Source organism: Aegilops tauschii, chromosome 4 (assembly GCF_002575655.3).
Source record: "Aegilops tauschii subsp. strangulata cultivar AL8/78 chromosome 4, Aet v6.0, whole genome shotgun sequence".
Lineage (NCBI taxonomy): Eukaryota > Viridiplantae > Streptophyta > Magnoliopsida > Poales > Poaceae > Aegilops > Aegilops tauschii.
The window spans coordinates 342786236-342795021 of record NC_053038.3 but is presented as its reverse complement, the minus strand read 5'-3'; the positions used below and the strand labels follow the sequence as shown (position 1 = coordinate 342795021).

The 8786-nt window shown below is 44.0% G+C and overlaps 1 long non-coding RNA gene across 1 annotated transcript; it reads left to right on the top strand.

Moving 5' to 3' along the window:
• The first annotated feature begins 5534 nt into the window (after positions 1-5534).
• LOC123493777 (uncharacterized) lies at positions 5535-8481 on the top strand. The gene is made up of 2 exons (XR_006662708.2): positions 5535-5891; positions 6000-8481. It is a non-coding gene; the product is annotated as an uncharacterized lncRNA (long non-coding RNA).
• The last annotated feature ends 305 nt before the right edge of the window (positions 8482-8786 follow it).

The window sequence follows — 8786 nt, the reverse complement described above, 5'->3', positions numbered from 1 at the left end:
TAGGGTCTGCACGCTTAACGTTCTGTGACGACTTGTATTATGAGTTATGTGATTTGATGACCGAAGTTTGTTCAGAGTCCCGGATGAGATGGGGGACATGACGAGGAGTCTCGAAATGGTCGAGATGTAAAGATCAATATATTGGAAGGCTATATTCGGACATCGGAAAGGTTCTGAGTGGTTCGGGTATTCATCAGAGTACCGAAGAGTTACGGGAATTCGCCGGGGAGTATATGGGCCTTATTGGGCTTTAGGGGGGAAAGAGAGGGGCTGCCTAGGGCAGGCCGCACGCCCCCCAAGGCCTAGTCCGAATTGGACTAGGGGGAGGGGCGGCACCCCCTCCTTCCTTCTCTTCTCTCTTCCCCTTCCTTCTCTCCTACTCCTACTACTTGGAAGGGGGAATCCTACTCCCGGTGGGAGTCGGACTCCCCAGGGCGCGCCATAGAGGGCCGGCCCTCCCCCTCCTCCACTTCTTTATATACGGGGGAAGGGGGCACCCCATAGACACACAAGTTGATCATTGATCTCTTAGCCGTGTGCGGTGCCCCCCTCCACCATAATCCACCTCGGTCATATCGTCGTAGTGCTTAGGCGAAGCCCTGCGCCGGTAGTTTCATCATCACCGTCATCACGCCGTCGTGCTGATGAAGCTCTCCCTCGAAGCTCTACTGGAGCGTGAGTTCGTGGGACGTCACCGAGCTGAATGTGTGCAGATCACGGAGGTGCCGTACGTTCGGTACTAGGATCGGTCGATCATGAAGACGTACGACTACATCAACCGCGTTGTCATAACGCTTCCGCTTTCGGTCTACGAGGGTACGTGGACAACACTCTCCCCTCTCATTGCTATGCATCACCATGATCTTGCATGTGCGTAGGGATTTTTTTGAAATTACTACATTCCCCAACATTGGGAATCCCCAAGCTCAGGCTCTTGCCACTCCTTATTCCAAAATCCATCAAATCTTTACCCGAAAACTTAAAACTTAACAACACAAAACTTAAACAGAAAATCTCATGAGCTTCGTTAGTGTAAGAAAACAAACCACCACTTTAAGGTGCTGTAATGAACTCATTCTTTATTTATATTGGTGTTAAAACTAATGTATTCCAACTTCTCTATGGTTCATAAGCCCCGATACTAGTCATAGATTCATCAAAATAAGCAAACAACACACGAAAAACAGAATCTGTCAAAAACGAAACAGTCTGTAGTAATCTGTATCAAACGTATACTTCTGGAACTCCAAAAATTCTGAAATAAATTGGTGGACGTGAGGAATTTATCTATTAATCATCTTCAAAAAGAATGAACCTAAAATCACTCTCCAGTAAAAAATGGAAGCTAATCTCGTGAGCGCTAAAGTTTCTGTTTTTTACAGCAAGATCGCAAAGACTTCACCCATGTCTTCCCAAAGATTCTAATTGGCACAAACACTAATTAAAATATAAAACCACATATAAACAAATGCTAGATGAATTATTTATTACTAAACAGGAACAAAAAGCAAGGAACAAAAATAAAATTGGGTTGCCTCCCAACAAGCGCTATCGTTTAACGCCCCTAGCTAGGCATAAAGCAAGAACAGATCTAGGTATTGTCATCTTTGGTATGCAATCCATAAGTGGATCTCATAGTAGATTCATAAGGTAATTTAATTTTATTCCTAGGAAAGTGTTCCATGCCTTTCCTTAATGGAAATTGGAATCTAATATTTCCTTCTTTCATGTCAATAATTGCACCAATCATTCTAAGGAAAGGTCTACCAAGAATAATAGGACATGTAGGATTGCAATCTATATCTAGAACAATGAAATCTACGGGCACATGATTCATATTTGCAACAATAAGAACATCATTAATCCTTCCCATAGGTTTCTTAATGGTGGAATCCGCAAGGTGCAAATTTAAAGAACAATCATCAAATTCACGGAAACCTAACACATCACACAAAGTTTTAGGAATTGTGGAAACACTAGCACCCAAATCACATAAAGCATAACATTCATGATCTTTAATCTTAATTTTAATAGTAGGTTCCCACTCATCATAAAGTTTTCTAGGAATAGAAACTTCTAGTTCAAGTTTTTCTTCATAAGATTGCATTAAAGCATCAACGATATGTTTAGTAAAAGCTTTGTTTTGATCATAAGCTTGAGGAAAGTTTAACACGGATTGTAACAAGGAAATACAATCTACCAAAGAGCAATTATCATAATTAAATTTCTTGAAATCCAAAATAGTGGGTTCATTGCTATGTAAAGTTTTGACCTCTTCAATCCCACTTTTATTAATTATTGCATCAAGATCTAAAAACTCCGAATCATTGGGATGCCTTTTAACTAAAGTTGACTCATCTCCAGTCCCATCTTTATCAAGATTCATATTGGAAAACAAAGATTTAATAGGAGACACATCAATCACTTTTAGATCTTCATCATTATTATCATGAAAACTAGAAGAACACGCTTTCACAAAGCAATCTTTTTTAGCACGCATCCTAGCGGTTCTTTCTTTGCACTCATCAATGGAAATTCTCATGGCTTTGAGAGACTCATTGATATCATGCTTAGGTGGAATAGATATAAGTTTCAAAGAATCAACATCAAGAGAAATTCTATCCACGTTCCTAGCCAGCTCATCAATCTTAGGCAAATTTTTTCAAGCAAAGCATTGAAATTCTTTTGCGAATTCATAAATTCTTTAACACTGGTCTCAAAATCAGAGGGCATCTTATTAAAATTTCCATAAGAGTTGTTGTAGTAATTACCATAATTATTAGAGGAATTATTAGGGAACGACCTAGAATTAAAGTTTCCTCTATACGCGTTATTACCAAAGTTGTTCCTACCAACAAAATTCACATCCATAGATTCATTATTATTCTCAATCAAAGTAGACAAAGGCATATCATTAGGATCAGAAGAAACACTCTTATTAGCAAATAATTTCATAAGTTCATCCATCTTTCCACTCAAAACATTAATCTCATCTATCGCATGAACCTTTTTGCAAGTGGATCTTTCGGTATGCCATTGAGAATAATTAACCATAATATTATCTAGGAGCTTAGTAGCTTCTCCTAAAGTGATTTCCATAAAAGTACCTCCCGCGGCCGAATCTAAAAGATTTCTAGAAGCAAAATTCAATCCGGCATAAAATTTTTGTATAATCATCCATAGATTCAAACCATGTGTAGGGCAATTACGTATCATTAATTTCATCCTCTCCCAAGCTTGTGCAACATGCTCATGATCAAGTTGCTTAAAATTCATAATATCGTTCTAAGAGAGATGATCTTAGCGGGAGAAAAATACTTAGAGATAAAAGCATCTTCGCACTTATTCCATGAATCAATACTATTTTTAGGCAAAGAAGAGAACCAAGTTTTAGCACGATCTCTAAGCGAAAACGGAAATAGCTTCAATTTAACAATATCATTATCCACATATTTCTTCTTTTGCATATCGCACAAATCAACAAAGTTGTTTAGATGGGTAGCGGCATCTTCACTAGGAAGGCCAGAAAATTGATCTTTCATGACAAGATTCAACAAAGCAGCATTAATTTTACAAGATTCGGCATCGATAATAGGAGCAATCGAAGTGCTAATAAAATCATTGTTGTTGGTATTGGAAAAATCACATAATTTAGTATTATCTTGAGCCATTTTGACAAACAATCAATCCAACACACAAGCACAGAAGAAGGAAGTGAAAAGAGACGAATGAAAAAGGGCGAATAAAACAGCAAAGGTGAAGTGGGGAGAGGAAAACGAGAGGCAAATGGCAAATAATGTAATGCGAGGGAGAAGAGTTTGTGATGGGTACTTGGTATGTCTTGACTTGAACGTAGATCTCCCCGGCAACGGCGCCAGAAATCCTTCTTGCTACCTCTTGAGCATTCGTTGGTTCTTCCTTGAAGAGGAAAGCGTGATGCAGCAAAGTAGCGAAAGTATTTCCCTCAGTTTTTGAGAACCAAGGTATCAATCCAGTAGGAGACTACACGCAAATCGCCTAGTACCTGCACAAACAATCAAGAACCTTGCAACGAACGCGATAAAGGGGTTGTCAATCCCTTCACGGCCACTTGCAAAAGTGAGATCTGGTAAAGATAATAAGATAAATATTTTTTGGTATTTTTGTTGTATAGATTGGAAATTAAAGATTGCAAAATAAACGGCGACAGAAATTGGCAAGTTGACGGAAAACTAATATGATGTAAAATAGACCCGGGGGCCATAGGTTTCACTAGTGGCTTCTCTCAAGATAACATATATTACAGTGGGTGAACAAATTACTGCCGAGCAATTGATAGAAAAGCGCATAGTTATGAGAATATCTAGGCATGATCATGAACATAGGCATCACGTCCGTGTCAAGTAGACCGAAACGATTCTGCATCTACTACTATTACTCCACACATCGACCGCTATCCAGCATGCATCTAGAGTATTAAGTTCATAAGAACAGAGTAACACATTAAGCAAGATGACATGATGTAGAGGGATAAACTCAAGCAATATGATATAAACCCCAACCTTTTATCCTCGATGGCAACAATACAATACGTGTCGGTTCCCTTTCTGTCACTGTGATCGAGCACCGCAAGATTGAACCCAAAGCTAAGCACTTCTCCCATTGCAAGAAAGATCAATCTAGTAGGCCGAACTAGACCGATAATTCGAAGAGACTTGCAAAGATATCAAATCATGCATATAAGAATTCAGAGAAGAATCAAATATTGTTCATAGATGATCTTGATCATAAACCCACAATTCATCGGATCTCGACAAACACACCGCAAAAAGTATTACATCGAATAGATCTCCAAGAACATCGAGGAGAACTTTGTATTGAGAACCAAAGAGAGAGAAGAAGCCATCTAGCTAATAACTATGGACCCGAAGGTCTGTGGTAAACTACTCACACATCATCGGAGAGGCTATGGTGTTGATGTAGAAGCCCTCCATGATCGAATCCCCCTCCGGCAGATCTCCGGAAAAGGCCCCAAGATGGGATCTCAAGGGTACAGAAGGTTGCGGCGGTGGAAAAGTGGTTTCGTGGCTCCCCCGGATGTTTTCAGGGTATAAGAGTATATATATGTGAAAGAAGTAGGTCGGTGGAGCTACGAGGGGCCCAGAGGGTGGGGGCGCGCCTACCCCCTGGGCGCGCCCTCCTGCCTCATGGCTGCCTCGTTGCGTCTCTGACTTCCACTCCAAGTCTCCTGGATTTCGTTTGTTCCAAGAAAGATCCTCGCGAAGGTTTCGTTCCGTTTGATATTCCTTTTCTGCGAAACACTGAAATAGGCAAAAAAACAACAACTGGCACTGGGCCTCCGGTTAATAGGTTAGTGCCAAAAATCTCTACTATTAAAGGAGGATCGAACGTCGTGGTGGTTCGACCTCTTCCTCCTATCGCTACCTCCCCTCGTACGATGCCCCACGAAAAAAAACAGCGACGAAAGATCCACAAAACTCCCTGCGGTTATGACCCACGAACCCACGAACTCGGGCATCCCAACACGCGAGCTCATCCAATCCAATCCGACCTCACGCCCTCGCACCCCTGCTTTCTATCCGCCTCCCGTCCCCAGGCTGCTGTTCCCATCGCGGCGCATCCCCCATCTCTAGCCGAGCCACATCCCCAACCCAGCACCGCCAGCCGGCGATACCGCTCACACACAGCCGCCTTTCCTTCCTTCTCGTCGCGCCGCAGTGCGATGCGTTGCCGTCCATCGCCTACGTCCACTCTCATGGGCGCGCATGTCAGGTCGGGAAGAACTTCTTCCCTTGGTCGGCATCAACAATGGTAGGAGCGCGGCAAGGTCGACAGCGCTGCGAATGTGGGGGGCGATCGCGGTGGCCGCCTCCACGAGAGCTATTCTCCAAGTATGCGATTCCTCTTCTGGATCGATAGTTGTTCATGTGTTTGGTATGACCACGTTTTGGTGATTCAGCGCCCAGTACAATAATGTCCTAGCATGCCTCCGCTGGCAGATCCGACACCGGCGGCCGCCATCTTCCTCTAGGTATTTCACCATACGGCGACTGGGCTGTGAACGATAGCACGGGAGCCCAACTGCTCAAGTACACCGTCCAGGACCAGCTGGAGTACATGCTCACTGAAGATGACGACACACCTATGCGAGCACGAGGCTGTAAAGTCTCTGGTGAAGGACCTTGCCACAGGTTCGTCAGATATTGATAGGAGTTTTTTTAGCAAATTTCAGCAATGTCTTTGGTTGTCATTGTCAAATCACCCAGTATGGTAGATATGGAGTTGTTGCTCTACCAGTATCGAATTTGATGTGGTTAAGTTTGTTCTAGCTTCTTGTTGGCACTGGATCCGGTCCATATGGTGCTAATAATACTGAATGTGTGATTTACTGTGATACAGTAATGAATCCTAACCATCGACACACATGGCCGTAAAGCCTGCTCTTTCCTTGCTATTATAGAACAGAGTAGCGGGAGAGACTTATAGTGCCAATTATTTTTCAAACCTGCATATCTGTTGTGATCTAATATATGTTCCATAGAATGGTATAGACAACGCCTATAATAGGAGAGGTGGCACCAAAGCTAACACTTGCACGATGGATGCCTCCCGATTGATCCGCCTCATTGCGAAAAAGCCAAGAGAACACATGAGCACCTGCGCAGCGACACCCGCCAATATTGTGTCGCGCCATCCCACTGTCCGGAGCTGCTGCTCTGCCGAACGAGCAGACCATCACCCACCATCCACATGGTGGTGGACCTCAAGCACTGAGCCGATCACCCTGTTGCGGCACCGGTGCAACTTCGTCACCCACTGTACCCCAAAGCTTGCAATTTGCACCTGCACAGTGATAAACCCTACATCTCGACTGTTGGGCGCCCAGAGAAGCAACCACAAGGGCTACCAATGAAGGGAGGTTGATGCACAGGGAAGCCACTGGGTCACATCAGGAGCACGTTGGATCTGGTGGTTCTAGCTTCCATCGGCAGCTGGGGACGCCATACACGCCTGTCGGCCACGTGCGAGGAGCTACACCACCAGTACCTAGCGACAGCAGCCTGCATCAACCACACGGCTGACCGGGATGGGGGATCCTAATTAAGGCGTGAGATCTGCTATGCGTTGACGATTGAGAGAGATGGAGCATGCTCAGGGAGCAGGGAAGGAGATAAATAGATGGAGGGAGTGCCCCGCCGCCACTGTGGGCCGGCCGAAGGACGCCAATAGCAGAGGTGAGGGAGATGAGAGAGGAGGGGTTGGTTGGGATGGCGGTGACGCCAACCCCCCTCCCCCGGCCCCCGGGGTGGTGAGCCGCAAGAGCGACCCAGGAGAAGTGGGGGTTCCCAACACGAGAAGAATTGCAATGGATCATCCATTTATCTCAATAATATTGCAATGATATTTTGATTAATGTCTCGATGTATAAGTTTGTTGTCCGTGGCAACGCACGGGCATTCAACTAGTAATATAAAAGAGCATATTAAAGCCCATTAAACATCCAAAACAGATAATATAATAGCATGGAACAATAAAAAAATTATAGATACGTTGGAGACGTATCATCAAGTAACATGACTTCCAGAATAGGATTACCGTACCACTCTGGTGCGGATTGATACGTCTCCAACATATCTATAATTTTTTATTGTTCCATGCTATTATATTATCCATCTAGGATGTTTTATATGCATTTATATGCTATTTTATATGATTTTTGGGACTAACCTATTAACCTAGAGCCCAGTGCCAGTTTCTGTTTTTTCCTTGTTTTTGAGTATCGCAGAAAAGGAAAACCAAACGGAGTCCAATTGACCTCAAATTTCATGGAGATTATTTTTGGACCAGAAGAAGCCCACGGAGTATCGGAGATGGACCAGAAGAGTCCCGAGGCGGCCACGAGGTAGAAGGCACGCCCCATGAGGGTGGGGGGCGCGCCCTACCCCCTGGGCGCTCCCCCTACCTTGTGGCCACCTCGGAGACCCCCTGACTTGTTCCCAACTCTAAAAATCCCTATAAATATAGAAACCCCTGAAAACAAACCTAGACCGGGAGTTCCGCCGCCGCAAGCTCTGTAGCCACCAAAAACCAATCGGGACCCTGTTCCGGTACCCTGCCGGAGGGGGGATCCCTCACCGGTGGCCATCTTCATCATCGCGGCGATCTCCATGACGAGGAGGGAGTAGTCCACCCTCGGGGCTGAGGGTATGTACCAGTAGCTATGTGTTTGATCTCTCTCTCTCTCTCGTGTTCTTGATTCGGCACGATCTTGATGTATCGCGAGCTTTGCTATTATAGTTGGATCTTATGATGTTTCTCCCCCTCTACTCTCTTGTAATGGATTGAGTTTTCCCTTTGAAGTTATCTTATCGGATTGAGTCTTTAAGGATTTGAGAACACTTGATGTATGTCTTGTGTGGGATACCCGTGGTGACAATGGGGCATTCAATTGATTCACTTGATGTATGTTTTGGTGATCAACTTGCGGGTTCCGTGACCTTGGGAATCTATGCATAAGGGTTGGCACACGTTTTCGTCTTGACTCATCGGTAGAAACTTTGGGGCACTCTTTGAAGTACTTTGTGTTGGTTGAATAGATGAATCTGACATTGTGTGATGCATATCGTATAATCATACCCGTGGATACTTGTGGTGACACTGGAGTATCTAGGTGACATTAGGGTTTTGGTTGATTTGTGTCTTAAGGTGTTATTCTAGTACGAACTCTAGGATAGATCGAACGGAAAGAATAGCTTCGTGTTATTTTACTACAGACTCTTGAATAG